The 23,789-nt window shown below is 35.2% G+C and overlaps 1 protein-coding gene across 2 annotated transcripts in view; it reads left to right on the top strand.

Moving 5' to 3' along the window:
• The first annotated feature begins 402 nt into the window (after positions 1 to 402).
• LOC123685793 (hemicentin-2-like) overlaps positions 403 to 23,789 on the top strand; it is a 369,812-nt gene continuing 346,425 nt past the window's right edge. The window contains exons 1-2 of one of the 2 annotated variants that reach the window (XM_045625678.1): positions 403 to 542; positions 11,796 to 11,945. The gene's annotated coding sequence lies outside the window, so the exon portion shown is untranslated. Of the gene's footprint in view, positions 626 to 11,795; positions 11,946 to 23,789 lie in introns of both variants that reach the window. The other variant, XM_045625679.1, reaches the window with a different exon arrangement.

The following is a 23,789-nucleotide window of genomic DNA, read 5'->3' as shown; positions in this document are numbered from 1 at the left end:
GTAAAGAAGATTGTAGTTTTTGAAAATAGGTGAATCACGCAATTTGAACATCGTGGGTTGAACAACAAACTTCTATTCATCTTTGATTTTCCCATTTGAATAATGCGTTATTTCAAATTTCGACATAATATTTCTTGTTTTACGGATATCATCCGATCTATTGCAAGTTTTTTAAAATTCATATTTCGAAAATTTGAAGTTTTGCGGTGCGACGTTTAGCGCGTATCGGATTCTTTAACAGCTTCATTAACACCCTGTAGATACCATTTACATATGGCAGGCTAATTGGGGTTCATTTGTTTTTATGATAGAAAGTGCGAAGCAAAGAAAGGAGAGCCCTCTAGGTTATCTTGGTCTAAAATCCTTTAGCGCGCTCAGTGTGCGCACACGTCGTATTCTGTGTATTGTCAACAGTGGTCTGCCAAACGCGAAGGGATAAGCACGTTTTTCCGTAAGCTTTCCACGCTTTCCCAACCTGATCAGAGATCAGGAAGTGACTGAAAACCGTTAAGCGAACGTTTCTAAAAAGGTGTCCGTTGAAAGTACGTAAAGTGGTTTGTAAATTTTCTTCTGAAAATTATTGGTGTTTTGTGACAATGAGTTTAGGAAAATGAGGAAAAATCAGGTTTTAGTTTGAATTTTGTAACTGAAAATTCTCACGAAGAGGTTAATTTCGTTTTAGCACATGCGAATTTTAAAAAAGTTTCTCATTGTGAGATTTTTCACTTTAGTGATTATAAACTGTTATTTTCATGAATTTCGTGAATTTGCGGTAAATAATCGAAATGTTGATTTGAACTTTGTTGAAAATCTTAGAACATCGTTTGTAGCATCTCCTTAATCTTCTCAACGTTCACCGACGGAGAAAATTTCAAACGAAATTTCTCCAGATTTCGTGAACTAGGAAAACGTAAAAGTACAATTCACATATTTACGAACTTTTCCTTTGAAGTTTCTTTATCTTCCAGTTATAAAAATTCCCGATATCTTTAGGAATTCACATCTTAAAATTTTCAAAAAGATCGTAGAACTGAAAGGAAGACTAGTTTTCTTCAAAACTTTGTGCGAGGCATTGACGATATTGTTTTTGTTTTCGGAAGGGAAATTCGGTTGTTGGGTAAAGTTGTGGGGCGGCGTCAATACATAATTTCCCAGAGGGGGGCATAATCTTAGAGCATCTGAGGAAAACTGTTACTTGAAGTCGCTCTTTTCCAACGAACAAGGATGAAGAAGTAATGACCATTTGGTGGGAATTTCTTTATTCTGTTGTTGTAGGAAAGTGGGAAATGATTCTTATTGGCTCGAATTCTTTTAGAATTATTTTTTATGAATTTGGTCCTGTACACGCGGTTAAATTTATTTCGTTCATGTTGGAATTGACGAGATGTAAATTAACATCGTCTTGTCAGTAAAAAATTCTTTGAATGAGATCTTTTCCGCATGATTCTTCATATATTCTGCGCTGTGAAAATATTCGAAAGTTTTCAAGTTTTTTATATTTACTTATATTATAACGAATTTTTTTTTAATATTTCAGTGATAAAACCAAATTGAAAATTTTGATCTCCTCTTCTAGATGCAGAACAGAAGTGATTATTGAAAAAATTAATACGGTTCTCAGTTTGGGAAGATTGAAAATTTTAAGATGTGAATTCCTAAAGATATCGGGGAATTTTTTTAACATTCAAGCTTTCAATCGTCTGAACAATTTTGAACATTTACGATTTCATTTAAGATAATCGACATGAGATATTATTCATGGTTGTGTAATTTATTATCAATACGAATGATGAGTATATACGGAAAACTAAAAATTTCTGATAAATGAGCAGAATTCTTCAACTTTGAAATTGAAAGTTCATATGAGATACTCCTTTCATTTTTGAAATATACAATAATTGTTGTGGTCAAAGAATAAACCCCAAAATTTTACACTTAAAAAATTGTTGGAATACATTGAATCCACTTGCAAATTATTTAGAATCAGTTCAATTGAAATTTACAATTCTCGTAAAAGTAATATACGTTTTAATGCGTGGAATCGAAGTGAATGTAGAAATCAAGCAGTCTTAGTTGAAATTTTCTTCTTTTTAGATAAATGGGTGACCACAACTTCTATATAATGCGATTTTCGAAAGATATTCATAATTATATTATTGAATCATACATAAACCTTTTAAGAACAGATTATAATAAGATTCATACGTGGAAAATATAGTATTTTAATCCCGTTACCGTCTCTATTTTTAGCTCAACCTTCCACATGAATGTGACTTTGAAAAAACGTGAATTATCGTCAAACTTTGTATAAAAAATGAGAGCAAGATTGGAAAACCCATTACCGAATACTATCAGCGAATACGCAAGAATGAGCTATTTTTCTTATGCCTACATTTCATTCGATTCGAAACCCAACACAGTTACGTCGGTGCGAGTTGGAATCTTGGCGTATAACGTTCTGTTCTTGCTCTCATCAAAAACTTACTGTCGCAAACATTCAAACTGCAAATGAAGCCTGAATTGGCCCAATTCAATTTTCCCCTTGCTCTAGAAATTACTCAAAGCTTGGAGTTGAGCGTTACAATCGATGCCTATAAGAGGACTGATAGGGATTTACCCATTTAGTAATACGAAAATCACAATTACGTAATGATCTTACCTGAAGACCAATTTGGAAACAAATTATGAAGTTGTAATTGATGAATTTCATCATTAGTTCGTTCACTGTTTGGACAAAATAACGATTTGATTTTGCTGATAAACATGAACCAGGATATGAGGTGTTAATTGGCTCATGAAATTTTACGCCTCTCGGCTTTAGTTTTAGTTCTATAGTAGATTTGAATTTTGGGATTTTCTGGATACTCGAATTACTAGATTGAATCTGTTAAAAACCTACAAAGATATCGATTTGAATGAACTAATTAATTAGCCTTGCACGTTATTAATCAATGAACGCTCAACTATACGTTTTTTTCCGTTGGCGAGTTAAGCTTGATTCATTCGACAGATCGAAACAGTAGTATTCTGATATGTAGAAGCATATTAATTAGAACTTTTGTCGAATCTACATGACTGCATAATCATCACACCCTCGAATATAGTCACGATTAGGTAGAATTTCGACCTATTGAAACAGACTATCCTTGAGTTAATACATCTGTATGTTCGATTACTTGCCTTTGGCCTTAATTAGATTATACAGTTATTACACAAGATGCAGTTCCGATACTTCAAACTCGGCTTGTTACAGTTAAGACTTTAGTACCATGGGGGATCACATAATTGAATTACACTCCTATTTTAATTGAATACCAATTTTGACTGTTGATTAGGCGTTGAATAGAACACAACAAAAATGTTGAAGTTCCTTTTGTTTTAGTTTATTATACTCAGACATTAGATGTGTAACACCTGTGATGAATCATCTATTACACTTGACTCATCCTGAATTAAGAATGTTACTGTAACATTTTCCAGAAATTTTCAAAAATGAGTGTTGAGTATCTACTCGTATCTATACTATATAAACACGCTTGTATAATAATGAAATTTTTCAAGCAGTTACGAGATTGAAATGTGAAGTTCTATATTTTTCCTTTTGTTCTGTGAAAGCTGAACTCATCTGGAAATTAATTGCAAAACTAGCTGGCACGAATTACGAAAAAGCGAAAATCGAGTTAAGCCTATCAAAGCCATGGTTAATTGAATAAAAAGCCTTCACTTCATCCGATGATACAGGCATTTCAAATGGATATGAATGTTTGCCAGATGTCGCTATATATTTTTTTATTGGAGCCTTTGTTCAACTGTGACCGAAATTTAATTTTTCCCAACTATACGATTTCGATTCAATCACGTATCATTTATACATGTTATACACCTTTATTCGGTCAATGGATTTTGAAACGCGTGGGGCGATTTATCAAGAGTAATTCACGTAGAAATCTCATCAACATAGAACAATGTAGCGGCAATTTTAAAATTTAATGTCTCGATTTTCGAAATTCATGGATCGGATTAAAAAATAGCAAGGATTTGAGAGTTGGAATAGAATTTATCTCTAAGGTAAACTACTCATTTTTGATACCTTTTGAAACTTAAAACCGAGTAGATCAGAAGACAACCTCTGCGAGTCTTTAGAATTAAATATAATAGTGTACTGAAATAATTCCGGTGTCTTCGAAACAAAGCAAAATGTTTCTTATGAATAAGGAATGAAGCTCTTATTCTAAGAATTGGATTATTTTCCGCGAAACAATTATCCTTGATACATGGGCGTGAATATCAATGTTCGAATAAATTTACTTGAGAAAAGAACATTCCAGCAAACTAGACTATTCACTCGATTACTAAGGATATTTCCAAGTTTACTGCGGTATTCAAACTCGGAATTCGGATATCAGAATAGAAAGCAGTTAAACACACTCAACTAGACATGAAGTATTGAGATTTATTCTGTATGCATATCGATATGTTTACTTTGCTTTTGGGAAGACGTTTCAACACGTCTCCTCAAAAGACAGCCAAGTAATTATATCGATATACATACATAATGATGTACATATTGAGAGATGTTTTAAAAGTATTTTAAAAAAACATTCAGATAATTGAGATTGTTAATAATTCTAAATCGACAAATTCACTTTTCAAAAGTCTAATTCTGAAAAACAACGTAATACGTAGATCGACCGAAGGTAAATAAACCAAAAATCGGAGTGGCAAAAGTCTAGATCAATAGATAAACTGAGGGCAATGTGCTGGAGTTCATTTAAATTCGGTCTGTTTTCACTTGGTTGTCACTGTTGGTTAGGTTGTGCGATACTGATGAGCCCTAAGAAGAGCGAAACCCTACATACCTCCGATGTCAGCACGATTCCCTGTTGTTATCTATTGATTTATCTATCCAGAGTTCTGGCAGTCTGATCTTTGGTTTATTCCCTATTTAATGTTTTGTTTGAGAATGGCCAGAAAATTCCCCTTTGTTTTTTCTATTCAGCAAATCAACAATGAAAATATCGAATTTTTAGTTTTTATCAATGAAAACGTTAAACATCGAAGTGCTCTATAAAGGATGAACCAATTTCGAAAAAAATACAGAGGTAATAGAATGACAAAGGACAAATGCCATTGAGCTTCAGGTATGAATTTTATATCGAAAATCCCCTATAGAAAAAAAAAATTGATTTATTTTTTGAAACTTCTGATCACACGTCTATTTCTAACTCAAAAGAGTTTCATATGATTGAATTTCTGAAGTATTTCGATTGTTCATAAATTGAAGGGTCTTTGGAAAAACCAAACAACTTTGAAATGATTGATATCATTTAAATGAGATATTGAAAGTGAATACTGAAAGAGTGGAGCAGAGTTCTCAATTATTATCAAAAAGCCAGTACTCACTTCCGCTCTTTCATTTTCAAAATCTCATTAAAATGAATATATTCATTCCGAAGTAGTATATTCTTTCAAAAATCCTTCAATTTATGAAACATCGAAGTATCTTGGTAACGGGGAGAGTTTTAAGAAAATCAAATGGGTTCATTTATTTCATGCAATCTGAAAATTCAATAAAAAAGAGGATATTCCGTAAAAAAAAACATATGTTTGGTCATTTATACTTTTTTGGCACACCCTGTGTATTTACAAACGATTTGAGCTCTAATAAAATTGTCTCGAAGAAAAATTTAAGGATTTCAGCGCTTAAACGTATTAGAGCGTTGTGCCAATGGTGGAACACCCTGTATATTATTTTATTGTGATATTTTTTCTGAATTTATAATATAATTAACGAGTAGATGTTGCGAGAAGTATGCATAAAATCCAGTTTTCATGATAATATAAAGAGATGTAAGTTGTAAAAGTGTAAGACATGTTGACGATCTCTATCCATATGCAGCAATTTTGTCATTAACTCGCCTAGGGGGTTCAAAATGCGCCTCATTAGAGAAGAATCGTTTGAAAAGAAGCATCAACTTGCTGCTGCCTCTAACAACTGATCCGCGCTCAGAGCGGTCTTTAAATGAACCATTTCCTGAATGTTTTTATGCAGCCAACATTTAGCGTTTCAAAAAGGTGTGTTTTTCGAAAGCCCTTGTTACCATCGTAAAAAAACTTCAAATTGGATCATCCTTTATATTATTCCTGGAAATGTTGGAATTTCTTCTGGATTTTTATTAGGCACTGGATTTGTAGGTTCGTAGAAGTCCCTGATCCATATTCAACTTGTTGACTGACATTACCAGCGCTGCTACGAATCTGTAAGAACTCAAATTTATTACAGCGGATTCATTTTGAATGTTGGGATCATGAAAATTCACTGAATTTATTTCCGAATGAGGGTTATGCTCTAGAATTTTCAGGGAAATCATATATAAAATTAAAAAACCTTCTGTAGTAACTAAATTGGTGAAATGATTAAAATTTAAGTGGAATATTTGTATTCGACATTGCTACCATAATTGTGTATTAAAAAAATAAATGAATTGAAATAATCAACCTGTTTTGAAAAAAAACACATTGTGTAAAGTGTGAAGAGGAAAGCTTTTGAATATTTCCGCATTTCCAATGGAAATACAACTCAAGTGACCTCCACAATCGAATATTACGAATAATTAATTATCCGTTCATCTACCACGTTTCTGGTCTCGCATTGAAAATATTGACACTTCAAAGCCGATTGAATTATTTCCAAATTATTCTCTCCGAACATGTCTATCGATTAATTTAACATAAAAACCATTCAATCATAATTTTCACGTATGTTGGATTTCGAAATTTTGCTTTGAATTCTGTTTGTCAACTACCATGTGACACAAGGTCATCAGGATGATATGAAATGTAATATGGATTACCTAAATAATGTTTTATCTGTTCGAAAATGCTGACTACTGTTCAGATGATGTATTTATTCAACGATTAATTGAATGATAGGGATATCATCAGATAGTTCCCAATTCGGCTTTCGAAACAGAAATTCAAATACATTATCACCAAGAATTAAATAATGTTGAATTTAATTTGAAACGATGCGTGGACGAAGGATATGAGAACGCTTTTGTGTCGAACCAATCCCTCGATAGCCACTCTTTCAAATTTGATGCTTCACCAAGGTATTCGCCGTCACTCTTTTTGTAGTTCAACTCTGAATCTAACAAACAATTCGTTAGTTGGTGCTTGAAATAGCTGCCCTCCTTGTATTTCACCTTTAAAATGACATTAAACATATAAGAGCGCATTCGCCATTTTGCACATACTATTTTTGAGTCGAGAATACTCGAATCTATTTGACAGTAGTTTTCATCTGAAGCTTAAATATGGACTTCAGGGATGAAAAAAATGAAAAGAGGGATGAAACTTGAAAAAGCTGTCTTGTTTTCATATTGTTGATTTGAGGTAACCGAAGCATTCGCCATTTTGTACCACAACGTCAACATTGGATCAGACTTTCCTAATCGATTAAATGAGTTATTTATTTATACCGGATCCAAGATTTTCATATCAAATTCTGCGGTGAAAGGTAACCAATCCACTCTGATGAGAACACTATTCAATATTCATCATGTTCGATATAATACGAAAGCGATCAATTAAATGACGTAATCACTTTCAATTTTCTAGTAAGCTTATTGAACCATTCGAATTATATTCTGTCATGCTCGAGTTAACAGGAGACCTGCATATTCATCTACAAAAATACTTTCGCCACAAATATGAAGTATTGCCTTTGTGTACAAACAGAATTTAATCGTTTCAACTTTCAAGTATCATTTCATTGCATTCCTCCTATGTTTGTATATCCCAATATTATGCAAACATGGCCTTTGCGGTTTGCTCATCTCAATTAAAGATTTATTAATTCTCTCTGAACGACATTCTCCGAATATATTACTAATCCGGTCAAAATCCTGTATGATTTGAATATGAGTTTGAAATATTCATATCAAATTCCTCTTTGAATGGCGCTTTGATTCGACAATCAAGGTAATAAGAGATCAATCAAACCAAATATCCTCAGGCATCCAATCGAGAATCATAATGGTTGATTAATTCTGTTGTATGTAACTGATTATCTCTCATTGTAATAATGCATAATCTGAAACGAAATAGTGACACTTGACAGAAAAGCGCATCAAATTGAGGAAATGACACGAAAAAATCGATTGCCAATAATATTACAGGAACGATGAAAGCCAAATATGTAAATATCAAGGAAATAATTGAGAATTGAAATGACTTTCAAGATAACGACAATGTGATAGGAGTAAAAAATTCTGAATGGTTCATTGTGTTCACTATCATATGGAACGTTGCGGAAAAATTCTAAGCGTTATTTCCAATAATGAACATTCGAAAGCGTTGAAGGAATAACAATTTTTGAAGCTTCTTGAAACTTTTCACAGTTTGGAAAGTAGAGAACCTGAAAATGAAATCAGAACAAACTTGTCGGAAACCATATTTTGATGGAATTTGTTCAAGACTTCTTTACGGAAATGACAAGGATGTATTGAATGATTGAAGAAGCTTCAAAGCCTGAAAGAAATAGGTGAACTATTTAAGTCGATCATCAGTAAATTGTTCATAAACAAAATTCGATTTAACCGCCATATACGCAGGAACTACTTCGTTGATTTGAGGCTAATGGCGCTAAGATAATTAGATATCCTTCGTCCAACTTTCCGCTGAAGGAAACTAGCGCTGTTTCAATAATTGCATCATCGATAGCGACGCATCTTTTGCTGAACGAGCGCCTTGAGATGATGTGATTATTGAAACTGCACTAGGGCAAGAAATATACATAGTTTTCAGAGTTTGCATGGCCTTCCATGCCTTTTATAATGAGAACGCCCTCACAGTTGGTGTTGAAATCTTCTCTCCGTCGGATATTGGGTTGGAAGATTACGAACTTGTTATAGAAAAGGTGTTCACAATTTTATCCGAATCTTGGTTCAGGGACAAAGTCAATATATGGTTCATCAGGAATATTCTGACATGTATGTGGGGAAATATAGCGAAAGAATTTTGAAACAACGAAAAATTCAAACCGACACCTCATTGTGTTAACACACTGCCAGAATTTTCGCATGTGTTTAAAATTAGATGACTGAACATGTTTGAAATAATGAATACTTAATAACGACGTCTATAATTGTTTTAAGATATATCATCTGAATTTTCCTAACCTCAAAAAGAACTTACTTCTTAAACAGACGACTTAAATTTTTCGTATATTGAGTATTGACTAACTAATCACTGTGAAACCGGAAGTCTTGAAATACTTTGGATTTTTGAACCGACGCCTCCACCATTTTGCATCTACATTGATTGCTATTCTTAATGTTGTTTTGGTTTATTGTATTCAATAATGAAACTTAAAAGGAAGGAAACGTTTTAATGATTGGATGATCTATTGAAGGGATTGAATTATTTCGAAAGAATTGTGCTTTTACAGTTTTAGGTGAAACATTGACTCAATTCTCGGCACTTTGTCAAACAAAATCCTAGTTCTGACGAATTAGCTACAGGATGGCTTTATCTCTGAGAATCTTTCAGTAGGTAGCCATTTCCCTTTACAGAGCATCCTTCGAGAATAACTAGGTAACTTCCCCTGTAATCTGTTCCGAAACAGCATTCATAATCTGTGAAAAATAAACTTCCCTGGCCGACAATGAAATTTTAAACAGCTGCTCTCCTTATTCCTCCCCTAAAGATAATAACAGGTATATTTTATTGAAGGATGATTAATTCCATCAGGTTATATTTAAACCCCTAAATGTATTCAAGTCTAGCCTCTACCCAACCTGTTGTCCAACAATGTATAAAGTGTTGTTGTATAAATCATTTTTCCCGGTTAAGAAACTAAAACTTGTGGAGAATTTGATAATTTGAATTCACGCCGAGAATTAAGTTTGTTTAATGTGTTGAAGCAGAAAGAGCAGCTAATTTTGAGGACGGTGGGTTGAGTTATGGCTGAAAAAAATCTTGCAAAGTTTCGAGCCAGGTTATTAATAACCAAGTGAACAGGCTCTGCACCGAACCGATCAAATTAGTAGAAATTAGAACTTCAAGATTAAAGGAAATGCTACATTCATTTCCAAAATACACTAATTTCTTAATTTGAATGGAATCATTTCTATTTCTAGCAGAGGTTGTTGCTTTAATTTCCTTGTGAATACAGGTGTTCCATTTAATGTAGACTGTCTGTTTTTGGTTGCTTAAATTCACCCCTATTTGTGTGCTATATTCGGAAGGTTGCTGAGGAAGATTTTCCCATTATCTAAATAATCTTTCAGTAAAGTCGTAAACCATATTTTGAGTGAGAGTACTTAAATCTACTTGAGAGTAGTTTTTCGTCTGACATTTTAAAATGGCTCGAATTTCTCTTGATTTAGGGATCTTCGTAATATGAAGCTTTTGCCGTGCCTGAATGAAATGAGCAAGTTGAGTTATGTCAGTTTGAGGGTGTGGTTTACTCAGGTAAATTCATATTTTCTGGCTTGAAGAACAGAAGGGCCATCTTGCGATGTTCGAAGGATTTATTCGAATGGAGGCTGGAATTAAGCAGTTCTAAGTGGATTAATTCCTCGGTAAGATGGGCGAGTCGACAGACTATCATTAATTTCGAAGAACTACACCATCAATATTTTCTTTTGATTACCACGTCCATAATTACATGACCTCCTTCTGGTGGCTGTTTTCCGTACAAGTTCCGAAATCGTTCATTACAGATTTCAAATTATTTTCGGTAGAATCGATATTACCCCTTCCCTTTCTCATTGAAAAATTAATTGGTGTTTGATACCAGCCTTCGTCAGTACAGGCAACGGAAGCAATTCATCGAAATATTTTGATATCGGTTCACTCCAGGCCACATCAGCTGTTATTCTACAAGGAATTGTTATTCCTCTGAATTGGAAATTTCTACAGGAAGGATTTATTTTTTTATAAGGAAGCTTTGCGTTATATGTTTCCGCACGTTCACTCCTGTTTTTCACATTCATTGAACAAACACCGTGTTCAATTACGAATTTCACAGGAATATTTCAGGAAACATTTCATGGAAAATTTTATGGTAAGATTAATAGATTAAGGGGTTCTTCAGGAATTTTGTTTTTTAATGTTGACAGCAGGATCACGACATGAAGCGAAATGGATGAATAGGTATTGCAATTTATTGATGAGAGTAGGAAACGGGAATTCATAACACTATAACTGGGTAGGAAATTATACTGAGACCAACCCAGTTCTTCATTAATTTCATATTTCGAAGAACCTATCACGAATTAGGTGCTCCGATTAATTTTTAAGGTAAAATGGGTCGCTTCTAATGGCTTCTATGATTTATTTAACAGTTCTACCGAAAGTAATATCCTGAAATGTTAACCGGAGACAGATAAAGTTTTCTATATAAATGAAGGATGTGATAATATATCGAGTCACTTATTTAAGTATGGCCCAAACTACTACCAATCATGAAAAATACACTAGAGGAATCAGGAAATGATAACCATCACTCAGAATGACACTACTTCTTTCTTTCACATTATTCAGAAATATTAGGCATTGTTTCATCGAACTAGAGCAAAGATAATAAAATGCTTATTTTTGGGTAGCACGCTATAATCTTTATATAATTCATTCCAATTTTTCTACATAAAATAAATCTAAATTTGGAAGGATGATATTTAGAAACTTTTACTGGTAGTAGTTTGAAATTTTCAATTTCGAGGTTTTTCCATTTGATTTTATATTGAACATATGGTTTAGATGTCAAATGATTCTGCTATTTCTTTCAGAGAATGTGTTTTGCAAGAAATACCGGTGTAGTCAATTAGAGTGAAGTGATTTCCAAATAATTTTGGTGAAAGACTGTTCTTCTTCAACTGAGTACATTGCTTCTGTGTAGTCTTCTGGAGTTTTACTACAGGAATGACTACAATATGAAAGTAAGTGTTTTTCCTTTTTTTTGGAGTTTGCTATGATTGAAAGTGAATTTTATAATTATATATCCATTTGTTCGTAGTAGGAACATTAACAAATACTAAAGAATGTCCACGAATATAAATTAATATAAATTGATCAAACAAAATATTAATCCTAATATCATAATAAAGGTATCATTTGAGAATGCTGAACACAAATAGTGAAGGGATATGAAAATATATAATCAAGTACTCTCAAATAGTTACCCAAATATACATCCACTGAGTTCTTGAATTTGTCACACAGATCTAGCTTTCTTACTAATAGCAATTGAAAATTCGACTTCATTCATCAACATAATTTTTTCTATAGTAGAACATGTATTTCACTAATCTTTCATTACCTTGATTACTATTATTTGGATTTGAACTAAAAAACAATGTAAGTGTTATTATTAAGTCTTTTTTTGTTTGAATACTTGGAATGAATAAACTATTGGTATTGAAAATATAAAGGAAGATTTTCAAATGGAAAAAAAATTATGCTAGGACAAAACATTGATTAAAGAAGATCTTCTGAACTAAGAAGATCAAAGAGCAGAAGCACCTATGAAAAATTTGTATGTGAAAAGTTCACTGATTGGAATGAAATGTATACAAAAGTAAAGAGCAAAAATCAGCCAAATTTTCCGGAGCAACAACAACTCTGGAAAATATTAGCCAAGAGAAACTGTTGAGAAAAACTTAGATTTGGGTGAAATGTCAAAAATTTTTTGACACTTAGATGGATCTATTTAGATAAACAAAACTTACTAGGGAGAGTGCCATGGAAACTGTAGTTAGTTGTTGAAAAATCATTGTAGAGTCGACAGAAAATTTGTGATTTTGAACCAAGAATCATACAAAGGGACTGGTTATCAAGTGTTTCAATACAAGTACCTCAAATGAACAATTACTAGTTATTTCAAGATGCGAATAAATAAAAGATTCCAGCGAATGCTAGTTAGAACACATACGATAAGGTTGAAGTTAGTTTTAGATAGCAATCACAAATAGCATTCACAGATATGTGTTGTTAATTTTGATGAACAAATGAAACAAATCTGTCCTTCCATACATAATTCAAGTCAGGAATTGGGCATTTTGTTGCAAAATTGATGAAGTACAAAGTTATGCATTCACAGATCCTCTTCTTCGCGTATAAGGTAATAACTTTTCATCATCCGGAAATTACTTTGAGCAGAGCATACGTTATGATACATTTTGTCTACTTACAACCATAGTTTGCAGGATAATTCGAAGGATATATTGATTAAACGTATATTCATCGCTAGGAAATCTTATTCCTACGGAATTCAATCAGCTTTTTATGAGTTGTAAAGGAATTAATAATCCTATCCGCTACTTTTTCTTTACTACTTGACATATTGGCACGCGAAAATGTGAACTGCGGAGAGGCTTGTCAGGAATATAATCGATAATTTTAATGCATTTTCGGAACTTAAAATTGCGCCCTTTGAATAGAAATTTTTTGTTTTTTCGATGAATATTTTTAATGGGTAGGTATTCAGTGTTTTCTTTTATGTCAAATTGAAATTCTGACAAGCCAAAGTAGGAAGGATGGAAACAGGATGCAACTGGTGGAGATGTCAACCGTTCGAGAAGATTTCGAAATAAAGCCATTAGAGACAAATTTCTTCTCTTGGAGAACCTTATAACAGTTGTTATCGATGTAGCAGAGTCTGTTATGTTAAAAATTTTCCAAATTTGTACAATTACATGTGACAACTTTGATTGATACCGCGTATTGAAGCTGAATTTAGGTACTTTTTGAAAATATAATCAATGACATCAATTTCGAAATACAAGGTGATATTTTAAACTTGAACACTTTGAATGAGAAAAAATGAATCCGGTCCTGGAATATTGAAATGATTAATTCTTCCTGACTCGACCTCGGTATATGTCAATAACATCCCAAGTTTTAATGAATTCCGCCGATAAGTTTGATTCTGATGATGGTTTTATTATTTCCATGAATATGCAAACTCACCCTGTAGCTTTCTGAGGGAAGGCAGAAATTAATTTTTTGCAGTCAATTCGTACTCACCTAGTTCTACTCTACCTCTGGTAAGAAGATGTACAGGTACTCCTGGGATACCCTGTATATTTAGACTTTATCAAGGTTTCGGAGAAAATAAACGAAGCCACACATATGTAAAAATGTACTCACTGACAAAGACAGGAAGGAGTTGTTTGAATTTTATTTTATTTTTGGTGAAACATAGTATAGCAAGAAGTAAATGAAATTTGGAGAAAAAACGAAAGGTTTACAATTTTTTTTAATGAATTTGGTAATAATGTGTTTGTCCACCGCGATTATTTATACACTTCCCAACACGTCTTGGCATTGATGTAATAAGGTGGTCAATTTCTTCTTGAGGGATACTATTCCAAGCTACCTGTATTTCATATCTCAGAGCCCCCAAAGTCCGTGTGGGCTAGGTTAAATTTCCAAGCCTTCAACCCATGATGTCCCAAACATGCTCTATGGGCGAAAGATCGGGAGATCTGGGCGACCATTGCGAAAGATTCACATGAGTCGTCTCGAAAAAGTTTAAACTAACTCTGGCAACATGAGGTCGGGTATTATCTTGCTGAAATATTGGATTCTCGAGCCGGTTAAGGTAAAGGAGCACATATGGCTCCACTATTTCTTGAAAGTAACGCAGCACTGTCATGTTACCCCAAATAAAGACTAAAGGTGACCTATTAGCATGTGCAATAACACGCCATACCATAACGCATACTGTCCCGTGTACATGACGCTCAACATCAAACTGAGGTTCACGTCTTTCTCCCTGACGTCGTCTAACCCTTCTTCAGCCACCATGTTAACCAAGGAGAATCGAGATTCATCAGAAAAGATGACCTGATGCCATTCCACATTCCAATGTTAACGTTCTCTACACCACTGTAATCGTTGCCGACGATGCTCAACCGTCAGAGGTAACACAAGATGGGGTCTATACTGCTGCAGTCCAAAAGACCTTATCCGGCGGTAAACCGTTCGGACAGTTACAGGATGGCCTTGTTCTCCTAACCACTCATCCGCCAAAGACCGAGTTGTCTCAAATCAGTCTCTAATGGCCATAAGTCTTAGACGTCGACCTAGAACTTCATTTGTGTCCCTTTGACTTCCGATGCCCACCCTTTTTCGATTTTAGGCCTTATCAACTTGACAACATCTCATAACAGTAGTTGGATTTCTGTTCGTACGGTTAGCGATTTCTCGAAATGACAACCCCGCCTCCCGTTGATCAATAATTGGATCTCTCTCAAATTTACTTAGCTGGCGATAAATTCCACGTACACGTGCTATAGGCATTTTAACAACAACTTAACATCGACTTTGGAAAACTTGCAAAAAACGACTACAATATTTAAGTAATAAAAATTGTTTACATGAAAAAACCTATACGATTTTTTCGCCAAATTCAATCATTCACTCCTTCCTATACTATCTATGTTTCATCAAAAGAAATTTAAAATTTAAACAGCTCCTTCTGGGTGTTGTTGCTTTGACAGTAAGCATATTTTGATTGCCCCATGTAACCTAGGCAAAGTAAATTATATACCACATTAGATTGTTTATTAAGAGATATTCAATTTTCAATTTAAAAAGTAGAGCTCGTATGGTTGTTAGATAAGACGGTCACCTGATTTCAATGATCCTTACAATGTAATTCGAATTCCAACATACCTGTTAAAATGCAAGTTGGATGTTAGCTACCTTACAAGCGTTGCGTGATCAGTCCTGAATGTACTATTGTATGGTCCAAACATGCAGGCTCCCATTTTCAACAACAAGATAATACCATAAGGCCCTGTTTTCTATTAGACATCCGATATAACTTCGAATGGAAAAATTCCTTTTGTTAGACATACATGAAGTGGAAGGCTTATCTATCCAATACATTTTACAAAGTAAAAAAAGGCCCAGTTCGATGCCAGAGCGATGCATTGAAATCAAAAAGCCGGAATTTCCCGAATGGTCTGTCAGGATTTTTCCAGAGTGGAGAATTCGGCATTCGAAATGTTCACACACGATGTTTAAACGATCTAATTGAACGGGCTGCTAGACAAAAATAAAAGCCACGATCGGGCGAGTCTGAAAAGGAGCGATCACGTTCTGATCAATTTTATTATGAGAGTGAAATTTACTGGATTATACGGGGAAGCGTTCCACATGTGCCAGGATCGGGCCTTTTAGCGCCAAAAATCACATTTTCCCGTTTTAAGCGGAATTAGAGTCGGCGAGATATTAGGAATTTGACAGCTTTTAACATTCTTTCTCTTTGAACGCATTCCAGACAGACGCGTCTGTCAGTGTGTCAATGGAAAGGCTCTTTTAGGATCACATGGGCCCCGCTAATCTTTGATACGGATGGGAGCCATTTTAAAGTGTATTCCGCCGTAAATAACCCGTTGATATTTCAATAAACTCAAATACGAGGCTTCGACAAGCGCTGAAAAATTAACGACCAATTGGAAGAATGTTTCGGATTTTTATCGAGGTGATTATTCATGAGGAAATGTTTGGACTATATGGATTCAATCAGCCGTGTTACATGGGCGTACAACATTGCTTCCTCCGTTTTTTCTCGAAGTTCGGGGCTTTTTCTACATTCATGATCCAAAGTATTGTCCATCTTTCTCCTATCTTTTCGGGTACGAATCCCGCGTTGAAAAGATTGGTCATCTTTTGAAACGATTCACGAATCTATCCAATTCTTTACTTCTTCATAAGACAGGAAGTGCTGGTCAGCCAAACCCTGTGCCATTGATCGAAACAAGTGATAGTCCGAGGGAACAACGTCTGGATAATACGGCGAATAGGGTAGGACTTCCCATTTCAACGTTTCCAGGTATGTCTTGACCACTTCCGCAACATGAGCATTGTCAAGCTGTAAAATCTCTTCATCATGTCTCTCGTTGTATTGTCGTCGTTTGTCTTTCAATGCTCTGCTCAAACGCATTAATTGCGTTCGATAACGATCGTCTGTTATTGTTCCAGTCGGTTTTAACAACTCATAATACACAACGCCAAGCTGGTCCCACCAAATACTGACCTTAGAATCGTGATAATTCGGTTTGGCCGTCGGCGTGAAAGCATGGCCGGCATATCCTCATGATTTTCTGCGCTTAGAATTATAGTAATGAACCCATTTTTCATCTCCAGTCACAATTCGATACAGAAATCCCTTTCTTCTATGCCTTGCAAGGACCTGTTCAGAAGCAAACAAACGTCGTTCAACATCTCTCGGCTTCAACTCGTACGGCACCCAGTTCCTTGTTTCTCAATAATTCCCATGACTTTCAGGCATTTTGAAATGGCTTGTTGCATCACTCCCAATGATCTCGCCTATTCTTGTTGCGTTGACACGAGTCTTGATCGAACAATGCCTCCAATTCTGCATCTTCGAAAATCTTCTCTCTTCCACCGCTTCGAAATCACCGTTCTTGAAGCTTTGAAACCAGTCTCAACAATTTCTTTCACTAATATCGGCCTCGCCATACGTATATTTGAGAGCATTCGATAACAGCAGAAGATTTCTTCAAATTAAAGCTGAAAATTAAAACCTCCCTCAAATTACGAGAATTTGGCTCGTAAGCTGACATGTTCAATCGAGAATAACTTTATGTTGCAGACACAAATCGACTAATATTTCGATGGCGTTATGATTACAAATAGCTTATTGTGTGACATCTACGATCTATTTATTTCGACTACCACTTACCGCTACAGCTATCTATTGCCATAGGGCGGAAGCAAAAATGTACACCTAATATATCGGTTCTTGACTTAAGTGGTAGAAGATGTTGTAGCCAATTGTAAGTTATATGAGGTGGGGATAGCACCTTGCAGTTTATGATCATACTTAGTTGTCAAAACGTGCGACGAAGTACCTATATTGAAAATCCAGTGGATAATATTGTGGTTGCTCCTAGTGGTTTTCTAGTATGAAACTATTATGAAGAATTTGGTACTGAACTGAGGAAATAGTGGACGGGTTCTGTCAAAAAAATTGACACACCGAACGAACGTCCAGTAGTGGCTTTACGAGACTTGGGCGCATTTGAACGACATCGATTTCACCCTTGTGTAGATCCACCATTGGGCAGATTATCAAAGCGAGTTGTCTGTAGTTACTTCAAATATATCTGGAGCATTTAATCGAACCTCTGAAACGGGGACTTCAGAAAGGTTTGATTTGGGTTTGGTACGGACTTGAATGCACAAGTAATATTATCGAAGAGTAAACAAAACCCTTTCTACAAACCCCAAAGATTCAGTGGGAAGGAACAGGATAGAATCGAGAAGAGTATGGTCTAAATAGATTCAGGAAAGATTTCCATGCCAATAATCTATTGATTTTGGAGTTTAAGTTGATTATTTTAGGATATAAATATTGCTTCAGGTAATCAGTTGTGAATATTTTCAGAATCGATGAAAACATTACATAATATTCCATGCAATATCCAAATTCTTCGAGAGGAAAAATTAATTACAATTTTTTATACTAACAAAGAAACTGCAACACCCAGAACGAGCTGATTAAATTAATATGTTTTTTTGGTTTCTTTGGTTTTTGGGTTTCTTTGTCAATTGGTATATATCTGTACAGGTCGAAAATACAAAATGGGATTGGGACCACTCACAACAAAATCATAGAGAAGCACAGAATAGAATAGCAAGTGTAGGCAACCCAAATCCTACAAACTTGTGTATACAATAGGGAAAAAGTAATTGTCATCCAATTTAAGTCAATTATGCGCCGTTCTGTTCGATAACTCGTTGCCAACAAGAATCTTACTTCATAATGTCCCTCTAGTAGAAGCCCTTGTCACTATTGGCGAAAATTTGTATCCCTAAGTCGGTTGTCACTTGGTGCGAGATCCGGATTATAGGGTGGATACATCTGAACTTCCCATGGTTTTATCCTAATGAAACACGATTATTTTTCTATTTACCAATGTTGGCTGCTTCTGTTACATATCCAACTTCAAACGGTCGAGTTTGACCCACACAAGAAGGCAGAATATTGAGCGTTTGATCATAGTAGAGTATGTATTTTCTGCCAATATCACCGAACACACAGCAATACCTTACTGGACGTCAATCGTGATTCGGTCATGTTCTGCGCCGCTTCGTTGGCTTTGGACCATGCTCTCTATCGCTTGACATTATGGTAATTGACCTATTCCCCATCTCCAGTCCCATCCGCTTTAGAAATGGTTTGATTTTGTTGACTTCCATCAGATACATGTTATTTAGTTTCGGTTATTAGCTTGTACCTGAATGAATAAAAATCCTTCATTCGATCTAATATCATATAATTACGTTCATTACCCTACAATAATAAAACAAAATCTTTTTCATCCAAAAATTCTCCAATGTTACAGTCGAAAATAGCGCATTTATTCAATTCATCTGAATTGAAATGAATTCACATGGAGAACAAAGTTTTTCAATTAAATATTGACGCTAATATCTAAATTACTTCTGCCTTTGGGTGAAACCATACTTCTGGTGACTTTTGATGAATTCCTGAGCAATCACGTCATCATTCCAGTTAAATAAATATTGAAAATAATCCAGAAAAACAAATTTTTATCTCCAAGGACCACGATCTTTGTCGACTCCACAGTGGAATATAAACCAAGGAGAATGAAGAAAATTTTTCATTTCACCTCGTATGTGGTTTTCATTAAAATTCCCCATTTTTATGTCTTTGTGATGACACACTTTACGGTTGGAATTTTCATATCGAATCTACAGGAATTAATTTTTCTCAGTAGGAGATGCAAGATGAGATATTCGAGTGGAAAATGGGTTTCATTCAAAGGTCTTGTTGCTTCTACGTATTTCAGAATTGTGGCTCCCTGAAAATGTTATTCTTTGGAAGAATTATTCGAATATACAGGGTCATTCATTCATTAGAAATCAATTCTTTGTTTAGAGATATAGAGATTATGTTCTTTAAATGAAACACATTACACAGGGTGATTCACCTCGATGGCCTATTAGACGTTAATGGGGAACTAATCCTTATTTTGCGCTGAAAATTTGCTAATCGTGGTTTGAGACAATAATCGTTCTCCCTAAAATATTTTCATGTAATGTTTCCGGTAATACCGGAAATAGACTACTTCTTTCATATTTCAAATGACATGAGTTTTTTCCGAAAAAAACTTTTTTATTTTTGATTTTGCTAATTCGTAGTATTATAAGACTGTTTGCGTTTGACTTGACTTGATTTTAGATATTTATTGCTTGACTTGATATCAAGATACTTGATATTACTTGAGGTTGATATGCACGCGTCGCACGGCATATATTTCTGCAATCTCGTGCGCGTAGACTAAATAAGGGAATTCCTCGAGCGCCGAGAGACTGAAGCATTCGCCAGTGTGACTTAATTAGTTGTTTTCTCCCATTTCTATGGAATCTATTGGTAGATTTTGGTAGTTTCAGAAATTTCTTTCCAAACTTGGCCAAAATGACCAAAGATTTTTTATCAACGCCAGCATCTTCAGTTCTTGTTGAAAGGCAATTTTCCAGAGCTGCTCTTAGAGTTACAAAAACCTGCAATCGGTTAGGCGACAAATCTATAAGATGCCTCATGTGTCTTAGATACTGGATGGAAAATTATGAAATCAAACAAAGCCTGGAGGTTTCTCAATATTAAAAAACTTAATTTTTTAATCATTTTTTTATTTAATTATGATTTAATTCATGTTTCTATTTCAGAAGAATTGATATTTCCGATTCTTTCACACAATAAGTTTAATAATTAAAAGTGTTTTTTGCAAGGTTCCTGCTCATTTCATCATTTTTTATTGATGTGACACTACACAAGAAAACAACTAAAAATCAAGTAGCTTGATATGATTCAATTACTTGATAAATAAATACTTGACTGGATTTAAGATTGAAATACTACTACTTGACTTGAAATCAAGTCTAGCTCAAGCCAAGTAGCATGAAAATCCTGCCAAGCCGTGAATCCCTATGAAGGAGGGGTAGTTGCCCTATGCGCAAACCGATTTACTGTGTTTATATTGCTCCGTGTTATATTTGAATGGACTAAAGTCAATATCAAAACTAATGAGTGGGAAACTATATACGACCTACTGAATGAGGGTTTTGGTTTTAGGGTTAGCTTACACTATCAAAGGTACTATACCATTAATGGTGGTTATCTCGTTTTTCAATTCATTCAGCAACAAACGCTATCGGCACGAGTGAAAAGACGGAGCAGAAACGAAGTTTTCTTCTCGTTCCCAAAGAAAAAGATCAATCAATTTTGTTTACAGAAGGAATGATTGACGTGAGTGTTCGGCAATCACGACAATCATTAATTTTGTTTCTCTTTCAATTAAACAAGCGAAATATCAACGATATTAGTCGCAACCATCGACATCATGGAATTGAGATCAAGTTCTCACATAAATCTTTCCAGGTATACGGTTTGGACCTCTCAGGTGTTATCTCTAAAGGCTATAAATATTTTAAGAACGAATGGCCTCTACACACGCGATCCGTGGGTTCTACTTTTCCCCTCAAACAATTACGACAACCGTTATAAGAATTTGATTCAGCAGCCTAGCAGCTGAACAATAGCCTGGGAAGTCAAAATATCCTTTGTAACAACTAACGATACCTACTTATTTATTTTTCGAACGAAGGACTTTTCTTTGCAAGAGGCGATGGCAAAGGCTTTCATTTATTTTTTCTAGATATTGCCGAACTTATTGGAAGACGCAAACCTTTGTTTCCGCAAACCGCATATTTTCATTTCCGGAAATACTCGGAATGAATGAAAAATCGCTACTCGCGACGTTCTGTTGTTCGGGCAGGTTCTTTTACGTATATCGGCATGAAATAGAAGCTGACTAAACCACTGACGTCCGCTCAAAGTATTTTCATTTCTTGATGTGTTTACGTAACGACATTATTGCACATGTACAAGGTAAATATTTTCCCATTGCGAGCTACTATAGAACTTGATATTATACGGTAAGGTTGTGTCTATATACTGAAATTATTTCTTTGAAGTAACATCTAACAAGTTGTTGATGAATAGAATCCTTCCGAAAACTGACTAACTCATGCATCGCAAAGTTTTGGCATAAATTTCAACATAAAATATCGAGTCAGTTTTGAAAAGAAAATTCATTCAATGATTTAATTCTTGCACGAGCTGTGGCACAAAGGACAACAAGTTGAGAACGGCGACGTATCGACATTTAGGCGTCTTCTGCAAAACTAAAGAAGCAATATTCTTTTCCGTATACATATTTCTCCGTCTTGTTGATGGTTTTGAATCGGAAACAGTAAAATTAGTGCAAAAACGACCAATTACAGCACGAATTGGTTGCTCACTAGGGAATTATGTAGACTGAAATGGTCGAAGAGCTTTATGAACTTCGCGAACAGAAAAGTTAACATAATTTGACATTCTCAATTATCAAATCATCGAAACTTATTTTGCAGTTGGAAAAATACCCGTTATAAGTATACTAACTGACAAAGGAACTGCTGCACCCAGAAGGACCTGTTTAAATTTAATATTTTTTTTGATAAAACATAGATAGTATATGAAGAATTAAATGCTTGAAATTTGAAGAAAAAAACGAAGGGTTTACAATTTTTTTCAATGAATTTGTAAATAATGATTTTATCCACCGTGATTATCTATACACTCCCCAACACGTCTCGGCATTGATGCAATGAGATGATCTATTTCTTCTTGAGGGATACTATCCCAAGCTACCTGTACTTCATGTCTCAGAGCCGCCAATGTCCGTGGGGGCTGGGGTAAATTTCCAAGTCTTCCATCCATGATGTCCCAAATATGCTCTATGGGCGAAAGATCGCTAGATCTGGACAGCCATGGTAAAAGATTCACATGGGTCGCTTCAAAAAAGTTTGAACTAACTCTGGCAACATGTTGTTGGGCATTATCTTGCTGACATATTGGATTCTAGAATCGGTTAAGGTGAGGAAGAACATATGGCTCCCCTATTTCTTGAATGCAGCGCTGTCATGTTACCTCGAATTAAGACTAAAGGTGACCTACTCTCATGTGCAATAGCACCCCATACCATAACACCTACTGTCCGGTGTACATGATGCTCAACATCAAACTGAGGTTCAGGTCTTTCTCCCCGACGTCGTTTAACCCTTTTTCGGCCATCATGTGCACTCAAGGAGAATCGAGATTCATCAGAAAAGGCGACCTGATGCTATTCCACTTCCAATGTTGACGTTTTCTCCACCACTGTAATCGTTGACGGCGATGCTCAACCGCCAGAGGTAACACAAGGTGGGGTCGATAATGCTGCAGTCCAAAAGACCTTATCCGGCGGTAAACCGTCCGGACAGTTACAGGAAGGCCTTGTTCTCCTAATCACTCATCAGTCAAAGATCGAGTTGTCGCAAATCGGTCTCTAATGGCCATAAGTCTTAGACGTCGATCTTGAGCATCATTTGTGTCCCTTCGACGTCCGGTGCCTACTCTTCTTCGATTTTGGGCATTATCAAACCACGCTAGACAACATGCCATAACAGTAGTTGGATTTCTGTTCGTACGCTTAGCGATTTCTCGAAATAACAACCCCGCCTCCCGTAGACCAATAACTCGACCTCTTTCAAATTTACTCAGCTGGCGACAAATTCCGCGTACACGTGCTCTAGGCACAACTAAATATCGACTTTGGATCTCCTCGAATAGATGGTTTGTAGTAAAATCTAAAAAACTTGCAAAAAAAGACTACACTATTTAAGTAACAAAAATTGTT

The sequence above is a fragment of the Harmonia axyridis genome, chromosome X, assembly GCF_914767665.1.
Source record: "Harmonia axyridis chromosome X, icHarAxyr1.1, whole genome shotgun sequence".
Taxonomy (NCBI): domain Eukaryota; kingdom Metazoa; phylum Arthropoda; class Insecta; order Coleoptera; family Coccinellidae; genus Harmonia; species Harmonia axyridis.
This window is presented reverse-complemented; position numbering and strand designations above follow the sequence as displayed.